At 39.3% G+C, this 21,104-nt stretch overlaps 1 long non-coding RNA gene across 5 annotated transcripts in view; it reads left to right on the top strand.

The window, feature by feature from the left end:
* The window catches only part of LOC130152654 (uncharacterized), a 66,699-nt gene that overhangs the window by 6,220 nt on the left and 39,375 nt on the right, over nt 1-21,104 (top strand). For 4 of the 5 annotated variants that reach the window (XR_008823066.1, XR_008823067.1, XR_008823065.1 and 1 more), the window contains exons 2-3: nt 9,629-9,835; nt 11,955-14,931. This is a non-coding gene — a long non-coding RNA (uncharacterized LOC130152654). Of the gene's footprint in view, nt 1-6; nt 190-9,628; nt 9,836-11,954; nt 14,932-21,104 lie in introns of all 5 variants that reach the window. The other variant, XR_008823064.1, reaches the window with a different exon arrangement.

Here is a 21,104-nt window from a genome sequence, read left to right as displayed (position 1 = left end):
TCTCAGGCCTTCCCTCTCCCTAAGGATGTGGAGACCAGCTGCCTTGAGATAAGAGAAAAGGAAGGGAAAGAAAGTGCATTTATAAAGGACACTGGTCTACACGTGCAGTTTGCAGCATATAAAAGCCCCCTGTGTGTGAATATGGGCTAACACATCAGCACATGTCTGTTTTGAAATGAAGAGCAGCAGGTACATTTTGACACAAATTCAAATCAAACGTGTGCCTTTGATATCATACTGGCAAAACTCGATCATATGCTTTGCTAATCGAGTGTGCCGAGTCTCCTATGCTTATGTTTTTTGGAATTAAATTGCATGACTGTGCTTTGCTCTGTAAAATGTGTAAATGTGTAAATTATGTCAGGACAGATTGCAAATGCCAGTTGAAGAAATAAAAAATATGCTGCACTCATTGTAAAGAGTGCAGGGGTGTGGCCTGGGAGATGGTGAGAAGGGGTTAATGCCTCCTAGCAAAATTCCTGGAAGAAACAGATTGATTTATTAACTGTTATTTGTATTAGTAGTATTACACAGCTCGTTGAAGAAACACCAGAAAACCCAGAAAAACCCATTCAGGACTTAGAGCTGGCAAGACTACTCTAGCAATAAATGTAGAGCCATGGCTTCTACCTGGAGGAGTATGTTGCACTATGGTCAAGACGAAATAAGTGACTGTAGTGAGAGAAGGCAGAGTATCTTAGTACAATGGCATGGACTTATATGTCGGCCCTGTTTCAAGAAAGCACTTAAATAGGAACTTAAGACCAATCCCTTTAAGAAAGCACTTAAGCAGAAGCTTACTCACAGTAATGAACTGCAAAGTGCCCTTGAAATAAGGCCAATATATACAGCTTGCTTGATACTTTATATTTACATATATGGAATTATTTGATCATCCTTTAATGTATTTTAATTATATTTTAATTATCAATTAAGTTACAATTCCCTCTGCTCCCTTATTACTTATCTCTATTCCACATTCTTTCTCCCTTGCAAAAGTGACTTGGGATTACTGTCCAGAGACTCCCCTATTCTAGTAACCTATCCTATTTAAAAGGAGCCCTAAAAACTGAGGACTGTATTTGAAATCAAGGCACATGAAGATCTCAGCAGATTGCTTCCTTTTTCAAAGTTTGATCTTTCTCATTTTAGAGAGTCAACAAATTCCTGTTCTCATTGAAATCAGGATCAGCAAGAATTTATCCCTGAGTTCAGCTATATTAGCATACATCCCACTGTGCAATGGAATTGTCACCCAGGAGTGATCTTGCACCTCAGACAAGATTCATTTAAATAGGTATCAGATGACTGTGCTGAAGCAGATATGAGTTGATAGTGAGATCAATTTAAACATATGTCATTCAGAGGACTGGGAATAAATACACTGATTTTACAAACTCTCTTTTTTAGCCCCAGCTATTTGTTTAAGTGGGTCATGTTTAACCTATGGAGTTATATAATCATTTATGTGGCTTTATTACTGAATGTTTAATATTTTATCTCAAACATATTTTGTAGTGATGTTTGAACTTTTTGCTTTGATGGCCTGAATTTCAGAACTGTACCTTTTCAAGAAGGGGGAAAATACTTTAAAACCGATGTGAAAAAAGTATTCCACGGAAAGGCTATTTGCTATAAATAACTTCCAACTAGATGCAACTTGGTATTACCAAATTTCTAGAAATCTCAGATTAAAGTTTCTCAGGGTTTATTTTTCAAGCAAGGATCTGTAAATCTCGTATGTGATAATTTTCCTTCCCCCAGGAGCAGGGCAGACTTACTGCTTTACAGCAAGCTTCCCAGTTGGTATGAAACTGCTCAACATCGGTATTCACATGGTCACGGGTCCATTTCAGCATCTAGACATACGACTTAGTGGTGCTTCATTTGAGAACTGGGATTCACACCATATTTGTACTTATTTGTATAGTACCCAGTAACCTAGAATACTTACTGAATTTTAAGCTTTGAAGGTTGTGGATAATATATGCAGATTACAATTATATAGTGTAAAAAGTTCCCAAGAACTTTCTCTCTACAGCATTAAAAGCGTGGGTATCACCTGTGATTTTCCACAGTCTTGAAACATAAGACATTTTCATAAATTTCATGCAGAAAAAACAGAGAGAAAGAAAATATGAACAGTCGCCGTAAGAAAATCTAAATATCTTCAATGTCTCAGAGCATCTCAGAGGAGAGTGCTGCAGCTATTGAAACAGATTAGAACTGAACAATTGTCACTAAATTTGCAGTAACCTATGGAGAGCATCATCAGCCTACAACTTCAGGGGCAAAAGAGGTTTCCTCCTCTTCCTGCATGTAGTTTACCATCTATCCAACGGTCTGACTACTTAAAGACCAGCTGCTCTTTCCCACCCACTTAATAGGAGGAATGAAGGACGCTATTAGATTCAGTAAAGGTAACCTGGCCCTATAGCAGTATACCAGACTGCTACGTATATTTCATCTTTTACCTTCAACTAGGTATTGTAACAATCAAGGTGACTACCTTTCTGAAAATAATGATTATATGAAAAATATTTCATTACACATTTTACAATGTCAGGTGCTTCCCTTTAACCTCTAGAATCTGATTTACACTGGCTTTGGTGATTACACCTATGCCTATGCCAAAACCTCTTCTATCATTACAAAAGGCTATTTTGTTTGACTTTATGAAATAAACCTGCTCTGTGGTGCTCGTTTCAGTGGGATTCATCAATTAGCTGTGGAGTTTGCTTCATTTTTAAAAAGGAATTGGTTGAAAGTGCTGGGAAGAGTCTACATGGTAGTAATCTGGGAGACTATAATAATAGAAATGTATTTACAAAGCATGTCTACTTAGGAAACACATATTCTGGAACCGAACATTTGAGTAAGTTGAGAAGGCTCTGTGTCTTTATAGGCAAGCAAAAACGATTGAAGGAGAGAATTTCAGATATAAAAAGAATGGAATTTCTTTTTTGGGAAAGAGTCTGATTTTTTTTTTTAAACTGGATATCCTTCAAATTGCAAAATCCTGAAGACTTCAAAATTTTCTGAGAATAAAAATTCTCAGGAGGAAGAATTATGTCAGCTTGGTCAAATCACTTATTTTTTATATTTTGATATTATAATTATATGATGGATTGTGACAGAAAATCAAAAATATTTTCTGAAATGCCACTTCAAAGAACAGAAATGTTTTGCTCAGAGAACACTGTTCTTTGTTGGGATTCTCACCCTTTTATTTTCATGTATGTCCACATGCTTGTATAATCACCTTCTTTCACAAAGCTTTTTATTTCAAGTGAGCTGCTTGTTCCAAAGGAAAATAATATTGTTTCTTATACCTATGCTACCATGAATCACATCTTCTAGATTTTTCTGCTGAATTCTGCTTTTGAAAATCTGACTTTTGTCTTTGATGTTTAGCTGGTCCCATTAGAATATTTGACCCTTCAGTCATAGGTCGGGCACCATCCCTCTCCTCGCAAACTGCCATTCCAAATTGCTTGGACTAATATAATTTATTGTTCTATTATTATTAACTAGGAATATCTACCGTGTTTTGCCCCTTGATGAAAGTCATTAATTTCTGTTGGCAGCCTTCAGGCAGCCCTGAAGATGGAGAGTGAGAATTTTTTACTCTTCTTAACTATAATGCTACAGTTGTGCTTTAAAGAGAACTTGGTTCTGTTTGTATGATCTTTGCTGAAAGGGACTATATGGAGCTCTGGGACTTCACACACACATGTCCATAACCCCCCCTATGGAAGCTGAAACATGACACTTCCTTTGTAAAGGATCCAAGAGTCCTGCCTCTAATCCATAGATATCATGTGTATGTAATCAACTTTTATTGGGTTTGTGAGGATGAAGCTTCCTCTTCCAATGTGAGCGCAATACAAACTTTGACAGTGTCATTGATGAAGAACTACATGGCTCAGATGAATAAGGGAAGATTATACAAAGCCTTTCTCCTGGTGCTTTCCGTGATATTTGTGTAGTCTTGCTACGGCAGCCTTGTTATGTCAGACCCTCAAATGCAAACTGCTTGGAAAAAGAGAGAAAGCTAGTGCTGTCAAAAAATCACACCACAGCTGAAAAAGTTGAGGGTTTCCTAAATATCTTTTTCTCCTGCTAATGCTAGAAACCTTTTGGGTCATGATAGTGAGCCTAATGAAGGCAATGGCAAAGAGCCAAATGATTGCAGTGGCACTAAATCAAGTCATTGCTGGGCAAATTTTGAGGTTTGGTGTTTTGAAACCTTGATGGTTTTTGTTCAGAAACTCAGGTCATTATCTGAAGCCCAGCAGAAACCCAGTTTGGAAATTCAAGTGGCTTTGGGGGCTCTTTTCACCATAACACATGCAATCCATCCTTTCAAACTCGGAGGCAGAACTATAAATATTACAAAAGGACACCAGGATTTTTTGGAAGCAAGCGTTCTGTGTGGGTATTAATTCATTCAAATCTCCAAATAAAAATACCAGGCACTGGATACTGTTCTCAGCAAATGGCTGTCTGAATCATAAGCCAATAAAAAATACAGCAAAGAATCACTTCTGCTTTCCGACACAGCATACCATTTTCCTTTCACAATCACTAGGATTTTACAGCTGTTCTTACTAAATACCAACCACATTCAGGTGAAAAAAGTATCCTTAATAGTACTCTCATCTCCTCTGAAAAGTAATAATAAAGGTAATGAGTTTCACATAAGCAATTATGCAAAAGTAAATTTTTAAAAAATAGTGGGTTTGCTCAGGTCTTTCTAAGTTATACTGTCTTGCTTTTATTCACAAATTTTTGCATTCTAACAATCACAGATTTCTTGAGCAATGGCTTCAGCAGTGCATTTAATGCACTTAATAAGCTTGGGTTCACCAGTGCACAAAGCTGGATGTTAATTCACAGGTTTTTAGTGAATATTTTTTTTAAAATTTGTGCTTAATCTTGAAATTTTTTTTGTGGAAATATTAGTTTATGAATAATTGGATAACTACAGAGATAGTTGTAAGTCCCTGTCATGAATATATATTTTTTTCTCTTCTGTTTTCTTTTCCTTCCACCCTTAACCAAAATCGCTGAAGAAGAAAAATAGCAAACCCAAATGAATCTTGGTTCTAGAAATTATATCTCAAGCTATACATTTTAACATTGGGGTTTTTTTTGTCTTTTAAATAAAATAAAATAAGTAAGAAAGTTACTTTCTTGTGAAATTATAGAATCATAGATTAATTTAGATTGTAAATGACATTTGAAAGTTGTTCGACTGCCAGCACTGATCAGGGCCAACCTCCAAGTTAGACCAGGTTTTTCAGGATCTTTTCCGGGAAAGTGTGAAAATTCCCAAGGATGGAAACCCCACAGCCTCTATCAGACACTTTTCCAGTGCTTAACCACTTTCCTTGTGAAAACTTTTTTTAATTGAATTTTCCCTTCCTGTAAGTTGTGACCTCTCATATATATGTCTCTCATCCTTTTGCTGTAACTCTCCGAGAAAAGTTTGACACTTCTCCATCACGTCCCTTCAGCTGCAGCTGAGCTGCATGTGTGCTCTAGCTGGATTCCCTCTTTAGCCTTTTCTTCTCCAGGTTAAACAAACAAAGTTCAATCAGCCTCTCTTCATACATTTTCAGCCCCGTTCCCTTAATCAGCTGAGTGACCCTCCACAGGTCTCCCTCCAACTTGTCAGTCTGTCTCTTGTGCTGGATCCCCAAAAGACAGACTCTGTCCCAGGTGTGACCTCCCAGGTACCCAACAGAGGGGAATAATTAATTCCACAGACCTGCTGGCTGCATTTTGCTCGCACAGTCTGTGGCTGGTGTTCTCTGTGGCGAGGGCATCCTGCTGACTCGTGTTCAGCTTGTCATCCACCAAGACACACACATCCATTTTGGAAGACCTGCTTCCTACTCAGTCAATTCTGCACTCCAGCCTGGAGTTATTTTCAACTAGGTGTAGGACTTTACCTATATATTTATTAAATGTCATGGTATTCCTGACAACTCTATCTAATTTAAGATCCTTCTGAATGGCAGTGAGACCATTCACCATATCAAGTGGCCCCCCAGTTTTGTGTCATCGTGACCTCGATGAGGGTGGACTTTATCCTACCATCCAAGTTGTTCACTGTCCCCAGAACCGACTGCTGAGGAGCTAGCTACAGACTTCGAACCGTTGATTACTATCCTTTATGTCTGATGACCCATTCAGTTTTCTCCCGCCTACCCTGTTCAGATAGCCCCTATTTGGATACAAGGATGCCATGGGAGACTGTCTTTAAAACTTTTCTGAAGCCAAGGTGAATGACATACACTGCTTTCCTTTCACCCACAGAGCCACTGGTCACTTTGTTATAGCCAGGTTCTTTGGACACAACTTGCCTGTGATAAGCCCATGCTGGCTGTTCCAAATGCTTGTTTTTCATGTACCTAAAAATGTCTTCCATGAGGATTTGCTTCATAGTCTTACCTAGGACTGAATTGAAGCTGATCAGCCTGTAGGTCCACAGATTCTTTCCCTTACCTTTTTTTGAAGATGGGCATGACATTTGGCATTTTCCAGTCATCAGGGACCTCCCTACATTGTCACAACCTCTAAAAGATGATAGGGTAGCCTCAAAGTAACATTGGCCCTATTTTATTTAGCTGAGAAATTTTTGAGTGTAACATTTTTGAATGCCTCTGCAGACAGTGGCAAACAGATTTGTCCCTCAGCTGTACTGCACACTGCAATAGTAACTGCTCTGAGGATGCAACAGGGGTACAGCACATGCAGATGCAATGAAGCCAGGAAGGTCTCAGTATCTGCTGAAAGGCTGCACTGTTCAGGGTCTTATTTTTCATGGGCAAATAAAAAACCAACCATATCTGAACAAGATTAGAAGTCTGTCTGTTAACATCTGACAAAAAGAAAAACAAGAAAAACCCAACAATCGTTCCAGAAACAGAGACTCATTTTTAATTACTTGTTTTCTAACCTTCACCACCCAGTAAGGAGAGATCTTATTTATAAAACAGTTTTTTGACATCCAATAAGACTTTTTTTAGCCACATGTCATCTAAGGGGGAAGGACAAAAAAGTGCTAAAAATGTACCTTCTAAGATGAAGGCTTAATATGTTTCCCTTTTGCAACTCTGTCTTGACTGAACATACAAGCACAAGTCACCATTGTAACTACCATACATCTTGAACTGCCTGTTTCAAAATTGTTAATATACATTGGTTGCTCTGGCTATCCTTTTACTTTTTTTTTAATTGTTGCATCTAACTCTCATTTTGATAGACCATAATAATTTTTTCTCTCGTGAAAATTCTCAAGAGACTTCTTGCTGAACCCTTTTCACATTACTTACTATTCAAAAGTTGTTACAGATGTCACTCAGAACACTCTCATTTTGATCAGTTTCTAGATTTCTCATCCTCTGATCAACAGATGCAGAAAAACAGTGAAGCTAACTTATCTCCAATATAATCTCTATAACCAGAGGAGAGGCACTCACTTAACATTGTCATAACTGACTAATGATACTGAGCGCCTTTGATACTGTCCTTTGGTAGTATCTTATAGCAAGTGCAGAAATACAGAACCTTCTATAACAAGTTACTGTTGAGAGTATAAAGCTGATAGGATTTAAATGATTTTGGCTGATTTTCACTGCTGAGACCAAGGGCTTTCTGCCCCTAACCAGGCTCCCCAGCTCAAAATGGCACTAAACTGTGGTCATAAATGATTGAGGCAGTGTGAGTGGCAGCTAGAAGCTGCAACAGTTTGAAACATTTAGATTTAAATGAATAGATGAACAAAATAAAGGGAAATTTAAAAGGGTTATCTAATGACTATACCTCTGGGTAAATGCTTTTGTGAGTGCATTCCTTCAGTTGTACTTTCACACAGCCAAGCAAATGAAAAATTATTCTACTTTGCAATAGTGTAAAGAGCAACAGACAGATTAATAAACATATATACTGCAATCTGCTACTAGGGTGGATTTTCTAATTATGGCAAGAAAACCAGCCAACATAAAAGGCAAAGAATTTAAAAGTTTTAACTTGTTTTCCACCACTTCTTTTGTTATTTTTCTTTTTGCAGTTCATTCAGCTCTGCCATTAAGATTACACTAGTCACCTCCTTGTTATTCATGTTTGAGTTTTTTGCCACTACAACAATGCTATGCTTCAGTGTAAAAAATGAACTGGATAATGTATTTAAAAAAGCAAAACCTTGGATTTTTTTTTTTTTAAATTAATTAGAAGTTCTTTCTCTGTATACATTTAATCCATTTTGGTTTACACTTCAAAAAGACTAAATTCCTGCTCTAAGAAGGGGAACAACACCCGGGTCAATATCTAAAAGACTATGAAAATCTACAGAAGCCATTTCACTAATATTCATTAATGGACAACTGCAGAAGGGCACAGGGAAATATCCTTGCCCTGAGTTGAGATGTAGAAACAACAACTGGCACCAGCATCCAATTCATTTGGGACTGAAAGCTTCCATCTGAGAGTCTTATAATCTCTTTCCAAGGAGTAAAATCCTTTTTACATAGGCTTAACATCATAGTTCATGAATTGCCTCAGCAGTCTTATTAAACTGGATGTTTTTTTCCCTTGTCCAGACCTAAATTGCAGGTTTCACATTATCTGACAATATTAATGACTCAGTATTATTAATTGTATATTTCTCACATTATTGAAAAAAATAAACAAACGACACACCTTGCTTCAACAATTTTTCATTGCCATCAGATACCAAACGGCCTTAGCACTGCCAACTTGATCAGCATAGATTATTAATTACGATACTGCTGGTACAGTTCAATTTAATCAGAAAAGAACATCAAGGAGTCCAAGAAGTAGGGTATATAATGCAATTTATCTTTGCCTTGTACTGATAGGATAACAATGATTTGCAAATTGCTTCAGCTACAAATACACAATTAAAAAGAGATAAATATCAAAAGATATGCCACATTTTAAACTCAAAGCCAAAAGTGCAGGTCTTAATCCTAGTAGTCAGTTTTAAAATCATGAGTTAATTCTTCCCTTGATGTGCACGCTTAACTCCCATTAAAATTAATGGGGGTTACACATGCTCATCGAGGAAGAAATAGACCCCATAGTGTGTATATTCTTCAAATAATAAGGATTTGGAAATTACTATATTATTTGTTCATTAATTTTCAATTTATCTTGTAAATGTGCACTCTTTGTGATCTTAGGTCCAATTATATACAGTAATTTGTGGGAAAAGGTCTAGTGGAGCATTATCCTCTTAAAGGACATGTGGTTTTACAGCACATATTGACAGTGCTCTAATTCTCAAACTTTATCACTTGCAGAATACACCAAAACAAGGGAATTTGACTCATAGCAGCCAAATTATCCTCCTCAATGTGGCCCAAGGTCATTTGAAATCACTGTGTATATTCCATTGACTTTAACCAGTTTTGGAAAGACCATTTTCCTTTAATTAGTCATTGCCCAAGTGCAAGATTTTTAGAGTGGCTGATGATATTCAGGTGCCTCAGTTCTGGATGCTCAAGCTGAAGGTTGTTTATGGAGACTGTTTTTCAGAAGGCAAGAACTAAGCAGTTTCTGAAATATATGTTTGGTTTCTTTTCTTTTTTTCTTTCAGAATATGGCAGAGAACTGAGGTGATTTGGATTAGTTGACAGCCTTAAAAAAATAGACGTGCTGCTCCCCAAAAGGCAACTCTTCATCAGTTTGTGGCATAAGGACATTGGACCTTCTAGCATTTCCTGAATGACAAAATACACATTGTTCTGGGGCAGAGACACATGTACCTGTACTCTCATCCAATCCATAAATTTAAATGTAAATGGTAAGGAATTATCCATAAATAATTAGTATACATTATGAACCTATACAAAAACCTTAATTATAAGTAATGGAATTTGTAGTTTGAATGGATTTAACACAGTTTATCCCAAACTACTAGCTGAATAGTTCAGAATATTCCGACTTTTACTAACACTCAGTCCTACTTTAACAGACAAGACAGATACCTATGAACCTGTCAATTTAGCAGACAGAACCTGGCCCAAAAACCACAACAGAATTTTGACCTACAAGCCAGTGCAGAAGGAATGAATGCAAAGAGATTCCCTGATCCCATAAAAAACTAGAAGATCCTGCAGCACAATCTACAGGCAACAAACATCAATATATTAGAGACATAGGGGAGAACTAAACTCTACAGCCCCAAACCTCCTCCTTTTTAACAGATAAGACTCTTATCTTACCTGATAAATTGGAGCATTTTCTCCATTATTAATGTGGCTTGAATTTTTTTAAAAAACAATCTCAAATTTCCTACAACCTGATTTCTCATTGCCATGTGTTTGAATGCTTAAGGATGGTCATGCAGCTAATGAATGCATTCTCTTTAGGAGTCTTTAGGTCTTTTCAAGATGCAGTCTTCCCTCTCTTGAAAAATCCTTTCCTAGTTCTCTTACCCATTTTTTCTATTTTAGCTACTTCCCAAATAAAGCTCCTAGTACTTATATTCTCCTCCCACTCCCCTGTTTTCTGGAACTGTGCCCTCCCCACTCCCTTTTTAACATAAAATAGATCCTCAGTGCCTGATTTTAGACTTCTTCAGTACAAATGAAGTACATGGACTTATCTGGTAAGGGAGTATTTCCTTTATGCACACCAAAGCAAATTCATGTTTGTTGGTTCACCTAGATGTGCCTGTGCCATTCCTACATGCTGCATTACCGATGTGGATGACTGTCGTGTGAGTTGGTTTATGTTTCAGTGAGGTAGCACAGATCCTATAAGCTAGCCTTCATACTGGGTAACTAGCAACAAGTGACTGTGCAAAAGTCACAAAAGTGTAAAACTCTTACGATCTATAGCCAGTGTGACCCAAGGAGAATCCCATGAAAGGTATGACGTGCTCTGGCAAATGTTTTCTACTTGCCAGTGTAACTTCAAGGAAGAGGCTGATGATTAAGTTCCATGAAAGCTGAATTCATGAGATGGCTGCCTTGTGACTAGCCATCAGGAAGTCAGGAGAAATTCAAGCTGACTTGAGCAGATATTTAAGGGCAAGGAGGAAGAATATGTAGTACCCAGTGTGGAAAGAGAACTATCAATGACATTCATTTTACCTAAAGTTTTTAATGCACAAGTAGCACAAAATAATTCCTACTTAAAAAAAAAAAAAAAGGAATTACAATTCAGGGAAGGGTTAAGGGTTAATTAAAGACCTTGGAGATTGGCTAAGCCTACCAGAATGACAGGACAGGAATGCAACACTGAAGCAACAGAATTTGTTCTGAGTAACTTCCAAGATCCTTTCAGATCAGCTGAGATTTACATCCCAGAGCCTTACAGGTTTGGAGATTTGGTAACAATTAGAACTCATTGGAAATGGTAATATTTTGTGATACAAAGTAATTTCTCGATTATACTTTTATATGACATTTAATTTCCCTAAATATGCCATGTTTTAACCAATTTTCTATAAAGCTTGAAATATTTACTTTTGGAGGAGGGAGTAATTTTGTAACTTGTCTTTTCACCTATCATGCTAATAAAAATTAGCAAATTTAAAAAGAAAATATATCTTTGTAAACAGAGAGGATATATTCCAACTCTGTGACGATTTTTTGTTGATAGAAATTTAGAAATTTTGTATGGCTGTCTTGATTTTTTAGTATTTTTAGTATGTCATAACTGGAAACACCACCAGACAAATTAATGAAGGTGTCTAGCAATAAGACAATCTTACAGAGATTATCTGTTTACAAAGTGTTTGCGCTTGAAAAAGCTACAGCCTGCAACTACCTGATTGCACAACAAGGAGACAGGCACCAAGTGGATCTGTAAATATCTCGTATTCCACATGCTTTGTATTTTCTAAAGGGTAACTTAGACCCTTCCCCTCTTTGCATGCTTCCTTTTTCAACTTCATTTCTTTAATACCCAATCAGGCACTGTGGAAGAGAGCGGGAGCGTGTCCCTGTGTGACCTTCGCCAGGCAGTATGGTACCTAAAAGCTCAGCACTGCAGTGGTTGGTATTGCAGCTTGCAGCCCCCTTGTCTCGTACTACAGCTCTCCATACCCTCACATACACATTTGTGAATCAAGGCCCATTATAGTGGTCTTGTGAGAAATTACTTGACAGGTCTCAGTCTAATTCAGAGTAGACACGTTCACGTAATCCAACCCAGCACCCCAACAGGCGTTGTTTAACACCCCCATGGCCTTTTTTAAAGAGGGGACCAAATGTTCTGCACAACAGTCAGGGTATACATCGGACAGGATGGATCTCGCTGGTTGGGGGTTGTAGTTCTTTTAACACAGATGCTAACTTTATTTTGCTACTGTTACATACTGCAGTGTATCTCAGATAGCTCTTTAAAAACTAGGTATTTTCATTCTGAGGCAACAGAGAGCTTCATTTGTCTGCTCTATAGATACAGACATTCATTATCCCCACAAGCAGCCTACCTGGCTTTTAAAGACAGCAGTCCAAGGAACAGTTTACAGGTTGATTAAAGTTACAAAGTCAGAGCAAATGCATGGCAATGATCTAGGTTTTCAGGCCCAAAAAGGGACATTTAGACAATTCTGACACCAGCATTTCCCTTTGATCTGTATCTACAATATATCTCTGCAGAAAAGTTCTGCAGGTACAGTGTATGCTGGGGAAGCTGAATGTAGGTCAATGAGATGCACTCTGCTTTTTTAAATAAAATCTTTCTGCAGAAATTGCATGATTTCCTGTTATGACTGTAGACTTCACAAAGAGTATCATACATTAGTTTTTAAAAAATGCTTTTCTACTTGTGCAAAAATCCCTCATTTTGTTCAGGGTGTACAAATACACACAGACACACACAAGTTTCTACATATATATATACCTATTTATGAATAATTTCTTTTCATGTATTTTCCATCTCTAATTTGTGGCTGACATGGCAGACCACAGAATTTCAAGATGCCTATTCTTGAGCAGTAAATGTTGTTAGCCAAAAAGGTTAGACGAAGGGCTCAATCCAGAGAAGACCTGCATACCTAAATCTTGTCTAACTTCAGCTTTTGATCTCCAAATCCCTAGCTCACTACCACCTAAGCTCAGCAAAACTAAAGCCCATAAGTGCCTAGTTTAAGCCACAAGAGTTATCTGGGTCCCCGGTTTCTGTGACCTGACGTAAATCTGTTAAGTGAGAACACTGATGTAAGAGCAGGGCTGTCAGGGCTTCCCGGGAGCACAGCAGGCACTGGCAAAGAGCATAGCAGGTCTCCAACACAGTGACCTGGCTCTGGAAGTACTTGGCCCTCCCACCAACTAGCCAAAGACCTCGCCATAGGGAGAAAGCCCAGGAGGCCATTATACTGGCAGTGCGGAGGAACTGCCTACCCACCTCATTCAGGGCAGCATTTCCCCAGAATAACTTTCCTTTGTACATTTGCAGCCCTTTGGATTTCTCTAAATGCACTTACTGCATCAAGCCTCGACCAGAAAACAGCTGAAAGAAAGTGAGGTGGGTCGGAGAGAGCAACTGAGCCAGGAGGAGCCAGTGTCACTGCAGCTTCCACAGCCAAGTGAATGTTTAGGCATTTGCCTGATTCAGAACCTGTAGGAATGTGAAACTCACGCTGCAAAATAAGTATTTTTCTGATGCAAGCTTCATATTATTAACTGTGATTGGACAAAGGATTTGGGATTTTAGATGAAGAGGGTTTTGAGAATGAAAATTCTCAAAAATTCTCACAGGAAAGCGCACGTGGGAAAATGCACTCTATGCCAGACCTTCTCCTGGATTTTACAATGTGATAAATGCAGTAAGTTTGGGGCAGGGGAAAAAAATCCACAAATAACCAAACAGATGAAAAATAAAATAAAGACTAAATACCTTAGTGAAATTTGTATGTAATCCCATGCCACCAACATCCTGATTTCTGCTTCAGCTACAGAGGAGGCGAGGGGCATCCTCACGCAGCTGGAGATATTTCTTCTCTGAGCTCCTAAAAACAGGGTGCTGGGGGTCGGTACTGGTTGGAATTATTTCTATTATGTTCCCCTGCGCTTTGGAGACTCGTGTTTCACAGGTCGTGAGCTGGGTGCGCGTTGGTACTGTGTTAGGCCACAGTGCTCCTGGAAAAGTACCTGGCAAGCACAGGCTCAGTCCGAAGTTAATGGAGTTTTGCCATTGCTTAGGCTGAAGCCTGTTTCCAACTCTGGTGTCAAAGAGGCTCTTCCCCCCCCTTCCCCCCTTCCTCCAGTTATGCTGCACGCACTGGCTGCGTGCTTAGTTTATCCCATGCCTATCACAAATATAGCAATGCAGACCTTGTTACCAGAAAGCTCAATTATTGTAATACCCTCTTCGCAGAGCTTAGAGCCAGGCTGCTCAGCCCTGCTCGCTGCTCGCTCCGAGCGCGGCAGCACGTGTGCTCAGCCCTGTGAGCCAGCAGGAACGCATTACACCACGCTGCATTCTTCACACTGCCTGCCTCCGAAGTGGCAGATTGATTTTAAGTTGGCCCTTTCGGATTTTAAAGCCTTAAATAATGCAGGCTCTGGCTATGACTGATCCCCTTCTCTCTGAGCCCTGTCCTAATGGGGAGCTGCGTTCCCACACCACCTGCTTTTCCTGGAACCCTACTGTCACATCGCAGATCTGCACCAGATTTTGACTTTTCTGCGCTGAACTGCACGACGTATCTCACCCCCTGTACCGTTTTTTTCCCATCAACCCTTTCCAATTATATACCACACTCAACCCAACGTTAGCGGAACCTCACAAAATGATCGCTGCCATCTCACAAATAGAGACCAGCCAGGTTTTTGAGGGAGGTGGCATTAGAGTGAGTTAGCCCACGTGGCTTTACGGTACCAGGTACTCGCTTTTTTCTCCCTGCAGCCAGAGAGGAGGCTTAGCCCTCTCATTAGACCTGAGGTAAGCTGGGTTTCATTTACCACAGGTTAAGAGCAGGCAAATAGGAAGTTAGAGAAGAGCAGCTGACTTTGTTAATCTATACTCTTAATTTAACTTGCGGTAACTTGTTTGTGCAGCCATACCCTTGGGTGACTCTGGCCACTGTACTTCATTACTCTGTGCCTCTTCCTCCTTCCTCTGCCTAATGGGGCTAATGATGCTTCCTTTGTTAGGCACTTGCAAATCTAGGCATAAGAAATGGAAGTTTCAGAAGAGATATTATAAATTATTATTTATAAGCCTGTCTGTGCTCTAATTGTCCCGCCATCTTTCAGTGCAGCACGCACTCCCTGTGATTTTATTGCAGCTGTATTCTCTTCTAGCAATTAATATAGTTATTGGCCCCACGGTAATCACTTTTTCTACCCCATCCCTTTTTTCACTTTAAGATATGCATTTGTTTGTTTTGAATTCTAACATGGTATGTGCTGTTTACATAACTTTGTTGTTAGTATATTTAATCTATTTTAATTACCATTTACACTGGCATATGTGCAGGGATTTTAATTAATAGGGCTATTAATAATATTAATAATAACAATACACTGGTTTTCTCTTAATTTTAAAACGTGATAGAAACATTACAAAACATGGACGCCTAAGGTTAGATAATTAACCCAAACTCAAGTTCTGGGGCAGTGAAATTCAAACTGCTTTTTATGAATTCCACCTTGGGATTTAAGGTTTAAACTCTAGGAACCCATGTTCGAAAATCTGGCTTTGATGTATGAACGTGTTTTTTTAATATCGGTGTGAATGAGAGATGGGATGGCTGCCATTTCTCCAGTCTCTTTTCCCACCTGTAACATGAAGGGCTAATAGTCACACAGCAGGGGGTAAGCAGCCTATTTATTCCCTGAGCAAGAGCCTTCGACTCACCCCATACCAGAGGATAGGAATGGGGGCTTAATACTTTAAGGCCTGATGTAAGCTATCTCCCTTCAGGTACTTAAATTAACGGCACGTTATACGCCCCTGGTTAATAGTCAGTGCAGAGGAACAGGCACCTCCGGGCATGATTCAGCCCACCTAAAATCTGAGTCACTCTGTGGAGGTGCCCCGCTCGCTCTCCCCTTCAATTGGGGTGGGTGCTGCTGCTCGACAGTCAGGTGTGCCCTCCAGGGCCCCTGCTGCAGTGGGGGGGATCTTGGCCAGGGTGCCTTTAGTTTCTTATGTTGCATCTTGAGTTCTTAGAAAGATGAGACCAACGTTTACACAAAGAAGAAAAAAAAAACCAAAACAGTAATGCCAGAGGTGGTTAATCTTGGTGCTATTTATCTAGCTACCTATGTATTTGCAATACTTATGGGTACTGTCTTGCTTTGATGTGCAGGGATTTACAGATGCAGTTCCATTAACATTAGTGGGAATTGGGTGCATAGATCCAGTACATCAAGATGAGAATATTTGGTAATAAATCTTTTAATATGCATGTAGCATTGACTGGATAATTTGAAACATTTTTAAAATCCAAATAAAAATTGAGTTTTCTACTACAAGAGAAGCTACCCCTAGAGACAGATAAGTGGAATCTATCTCCACATAGTCAGACCCTGTGTGATTTCATATTGTACATAGAACGATCCTTTTTTATCTTTATTGATTACTAGAAGAGTAATACAATTAAAGGTAGCAAAATGCTTTAAGGTTTTTGTTCTCTGGCAAAGAATCAAGAGTTCAAAGTGGGGCTCCTTTCTCATTATTAGAGAACACCCTAAGAGACAATCATTTCCAGCAATTCTCTCTTTCTCCTCCTCCCCTTTTCATTTCCCACTTTGTGATTTCGGGGATGCAGAGAAAAAAACACACCTCTGTGTGTGTGTTAGCACTAGTTAGTGATGTGCAGATATAAGAATAAAACCTATCCTTTTTTTTTACAATCACAGGTATAAAAGAAGTACCTATCATTATTTCATTAATGATCTGCAGCAGTATTTTCTTGCCTCCCTGGTCACATATATTCATGTATGCATGAGCACACACAAATACACATACACACACACACACACACAGAGTCTCATGCTTGAGTTTTCTGATGTAGAACACCCCTTGATAAGTACTGCTTATGCCAGGATTATGAATACAAGGAAATAGAAAAGACATTTAGAAACCATAGGAAAACAATTCTTTTGGTGTTTGAACTGCAGTGTTATTCAGATGTATATAACTACTGCTGGGCGGGGGAACTGCAGGAAATATGCCAAGGAAGAGAGACAAGGGGAGGCCATCAACAAGACAGAGAGAAAAAGACAGAAAATGCTTTTGTTTGCAGACTTGGCTGGTTGACTTGACTTGAAAATAATAATAGGTCCCCATTCTCTCTCACCAGCTCCCTCCCCTGATTCATTGGATATAACATAATTGATTCTCACTGGAGATGTATTTGGAATATATGTCTTGCTTGTTGCTATTGTTTATGTTTACACAGTACATTTACTGCTCGAGGAGTTTTGTTCCTCGTTTACTCACTGCCCTGTTGCAAACCCCTACTGCTTTTCCAGCTGCCACCAGTTCTTTTCTTTTTATCTCCTTCTTCATTCAGGGAGGTGAAGAAAGGGGGAACCACACTGTCCTGGGGACCATGACAGGGTGGGTTCTTGCAGGTTATGAAATTCTGCTTGTTCCAGGAAACTGTCTACTTACATTTGCCTGTGGACTCCTTTCAGAGAGTGGGGCTTATGTTCCTTCCCTGTTGCGTCTCTGCCCCAGCAGTGAGCTAAAACTTACAGGCAGTAAGAGGAGAAATTCCCACACCTGGCATTGGGCTCCAACTAGAAGATCATAAATTTTGCTAGCTGCCCATTTCAGTGGGGCACCTTCAGACAAAGAGCTGGTAACTGCCCAGGACAAACCATTTTTTTCCAGTCTGAGTACTATGGAGGAGAACACTACACAGAAGATCACCTGGCGGTACTGATCAGGGATTGCCAGACCCTGGGGTGCTGAAGAAGACTCATGGGGGACATCTGACAGGCACCAGGAAGCAGCTTGGAGAAGAGCAACAGCCTAGCCATTTCCTTCATTTCAGTCATGAGGCTATGAAGAGATAGCTGTGGGAAAAGAGGAACTGGAAAGAGGAAAACAGTGCATAGCAAGAATAGAGAGGAGGAGTCCATGTGGGGGCTAGGGAAGAAAGATCAACAAAGCCTAATGGCAAGTGGGTGGCTAAGATGATATGTTTTAGCAGAGGAGGCATTATTTTTAAAGTACTCCTGAAGTTTTTATGGCTCTAGGCCTCTATTTCATCTTAATTCATCCTTGGGGATAAAGACTCAGCTGGATGGATCTCAATCACTCCCTTCCCTTTCTCACCCCTTGTCATCATGTTCTCTTCCTTCAGTACATTTTCACCATGGTTAGAAATTCCGACTCTCACTCCCCTTCCCAAGCGACTACCGTGGCGCCCTTTGGAAGGTGCGCAGTGCCCCGACTCCCACGGAGTCGAGTTCCATTGGAACTGCTGGTAGTGCATTCATCAGCCATCTGTCATTGCAGCTGCTTGTTGAAGAAATCAACTTCTTTTTTTTTTTTTTTCCCTCTCTTTTTTTTTTTTTTTAATACTTTGGCTAGAAGGGGAAAAAAAACCCTCAACCACCAAAAATTAAACAACAACAATAATGGCCCGACTGTTTCCCTGACAATCCAAACACAATCTGCTGCCCAAGTTGCAGCAAAGTGTCATTGAGGGGAAGTGATATTCTCATGGCATGGTGGATTTGAGTACGTCTATATGGGCTTTGTTTTGTTCTCCTTTTCTGTAATAGCTGTAATACCCTTTTCTGATGGAAGGATAACTCCTGTGGAGTTTCTATGACTCAAAAAGACCGAGCTATGGCACGTCAAACTTTATCAACCAGTTGTCAATGTAACTTTTAGCTTAGAGTCTCAGAAAAAAAAAAAACCCAACAAACCAGGAATGCTTTTTAAAATCCCACCATGTGTTTTTTATTTCATTGTATTTTCCATGATTGAACAGAAACATTGCAGAGAGGTGATAAAAACTGTGCAAACATAGGGTAATATTTAATGGTGTCAAGAATCTAGGCTACAGGCCTTCTAGCTTTTCAGTCTTCTTGCTATCTAATTTGATCTCTTTTCTGTAACTGTCTTTTAAAAGATAGTGAAGATGAATCTATCTTCACTTTATTTTCATCCTGAGATCTTTATACATTCAGACACCTTTGTGGGTTCCAGGTCGCGCTGTCAGCCTTGTTCACGGCCATTTTAGTGGTGACAACGAAGGAACCAGAGATCACTGCACCTCCCCAAGTGGGTGGCAGGCAGCCCTAGCACAACGCTTTTGTACGATGTTTGAAACAGAGCTGACATGTCCTGACAAAGCAGAGTAGTGTCCACAGTTACACTATGGCACATAAATTTTCCTGTGCTTTTCTTTTAATTTGCCTTTGGAAAGAGAGAAAGGAGAAGGTTACCTCTCCATGTCTCCCGTGTTCCTCCTGAAAGAGAAGCTGGATATAATGACTAGACTAAATAACTGGTAAAATTAAAACACAAAACCATTAAAACATTTAAAGGGTAGAAAAAAAGAGCACTCATGGCATCTGTTTTAGGTCAGCACCTAAGGAGTTCCTTACAGCCGATATGGGAACTCTTAAGAAACATGAATGTTGTTATACACAATACCATCTTTATCAAAAGCAGCAAAACTCACAGAGGGAGGCCATGGCACTTACACTGTGGGAATGTGAGTCTATCAAGTGCGAAAACAGTGAAAGCAGCAGAGAAAAGCCCTGACATGGTCTCTTGTGCTGGTGGCACAGGCTGGTGTGTTTGAGCTCCTGGACAGTGCATCTGGCACTCCCAGCAGTAAAATCAGAATTGACAGGTTTATGTCTCCATTTATACAATACCACTGCACCACTGAAAACTGATGTGTAACGTTGCACATATTTTATACTTTTGCTTGTATGTGTATGCAATTGTCCCTGGAGTCACAGAGATACAGACCTCTTCTTTCCTTCTCCATTTTATTTTTTAAATGAAAAGAACAATTGTCTTCCAGTCTTCCCAATCACCTCCTGGCAAAGGCAGGGAGATAGACAGACTTCAAGTCCAACTCAATAACTGGCTTTTTACTTTTTTTATCAAGTTCTTTTTCAGTTTCCCATACTGACATTCTCAGCCTTTTGATTCGACTCATGTAGTAAAGAGGGCTCAAAATGAAATGGAAAGTAAACGGGCCTCATTAATCTCAAAAGGCTTTGGATTTTTATGTAAAGCTATCTTATTAAGATAGGTAGGTATTTCCAAGTGGGAATTCTTTAATGTTTTCTTTCTTTATTAAGTGCACTGTTCCTCAAAATCACCTGCCAATAAACTAGAGTCAAGCTTAAACACCTGCCTGAATCCCACGTATGTGAAAGACCGTATAGCTTTCTCCAGGAAAGAAACTGGGTTTATAACAGGAGTAAATATTTCACATAGTGACTTTTCTGACTGTTGTTTTACAATAACTAAATGTGCATGTGTTGGAGGCCTCTGTCATGCATAACTCCAAAAGCTCCATTGAGGTCCACTAACCATCGTTTCTCCCGGCTATGAAAAAAGTTTTATATTGTGCCATCTCTACAAAGCAAAGCCAGTCCCCTGCCTGTGCTTGTGGACATCCCACCTAGAAACTGAAGGAATACATTTGCCTAATGCAATCAGAGTATTTAAGCAGAAGGTTTAACTTTTGCACAGGTAAGATCATCTTGACTCAAAACATTTGCTGACTTGCATGTGTGCCCCTTTTCCCTATAAATAATTTCTAATTGCCCATGGAAGCTAAACACTTTGTTTTCAAACTTTGAAATGACAAATTTTTGCTTTGAATTTATTTTAAAATTTTCTAGTTGAATTTTGTTTCTATCAAATTTTATTTTAAAGATTGTCTAAATTAATAGCAAAACCTACCCTCAACCTCCAATCCTTTTGCTCAGAGACAGTCCATGTGCTAGTTTCAGCCAATGTTTATCTTTCTGAATTTATGTCTAGCTGCATCTTAGCATTTTGGCACCTGTTATTATGAGCCCTAAAGATTTACACTATTTGCAATTTCTTCTGTACAGAACTCATCACCATCTTCATGTCTCAGGATATGTATTCTTATATTGATACATGGAATAAAAGGT

The sequence above is a fragment of the Falco biarmicus genome, chromosome 7 (assembly GCF_023638135.1).
Source record: "Falco biarmicus isolate bFalBia1 chromosome 7, bFalBia1.pri, whole genome shotgun sequence".
Taxonomy (NCBI): Eukaryota; Metazoa; Chordata; class Aves; order Falconiformes; family Falconidae; genus Falco; species Falco biarmicus.
Note: the sequence above shows the minus strand (reverse complement) of the source record. Positions and strands in the feature narration are given on the sequence as shown.